The following is a 1062-nucleotide window of genomic DNA, read 5'->3' as shown; positions in this document are numbered from 1 at the left end:
GCAGATTGCTATTAATCCTCCGTGCAACTGGTGATTGAAAACGTGCATCTGGTAACCCAAAATTTCAAATATGGTTCAAAATGAATTTAAAGGCACCCCTCTCATTGTTGCCCGCTATGGGAGCACCCCACTAAGGCCCTGTCTCGGTCGGGCCCGTCCTGAGTGCTTTATAGACACTTTAAGAAATCGCGATGGATGCAGATTGCTATTAATCCTCCGTGCAACTGGTGATTGAAAATGTGCAACTGGTGATTGAAAACGTGCACCTGGTCACCCAAAACACGGTTCTCTATGCGGTTAGCGGTGTTCCATCTATTCATGTCCGCTTATGGCGCACCCTACTACGGACCTTTAGCAATGGGGGCCGGCCCGAATTATTTATGGAAGGTCTGATGATGATTTTTTTTTTTTTTCACCATCTCTTTCTCTCTCTGCCGGGGCCGGCCAAGAGTGCTTTATGGACGGTTTAAAACATGACTATGGATGCAAATGCTCATTTTCCTCCGTGCACCTGGTGATTGAAAACGTGCATCTGGTAACCCAAAAATTATAAAAGGGTTTTAAATACTTTTACCCGTCATTCTATTGATATAGCCCGCTAGGGGAGTGCCCCACTACGGCCCTCTCTCTGTCAGGGCCGTCCTTGGGTGCTTTTTACACACTTTAAGAAATCACGATGGATGCAGATTGCTATTAATCCTCCGTGCAACTGGTGATTGAAAACGTGCATCTGGTAACCCAAAATTTCAAATATGGTTCAAAATGAATTTAAAGGCACCCCTCTCATTGTTGCCCGCTATGGGAGCACCCCACTAAGGCCCTGTCTCGGTCGGGCCCGTCCTGAGTGCTTTATAGACACTTTAAGAAATCGCGATGGATGCAGATTGCTATTAATCCTCCGTGCAACTGGTGATTGAAAATGTGCAACTGGTGATTGAAAACGTGCACCTGGTCACCCAAAACACGGTTCTCTATGCGGTTAGCGGTGTTCCATCTATTCATGTCCGCTTATGGCGCACCCTACTACGGACCTTTAGCAATGGGGGCCGGCCCGAATTATTT

Source organism: Oncorhynchus mykiss, unplaced genomic scaffold (genome assembly GCF_013265735.2).
Source record: "Oncorhynchus mykiss isolate Arlee unplaced genomic scaffold, USDA_OmykA_1.1 un_scaffold_535, whole genome shotgun sequence".
NCBI lineage: Eukaryota > Metazoa > Chordata > Actinopteri > Salmoniformes > Salmonidae > Oncorhynchus > Oncorhynchus mykiss.
The sequence above is the reverse complement of the archived record's forward strand: the minus strand, read 5'-3'. Positions refer to the sequence as shown.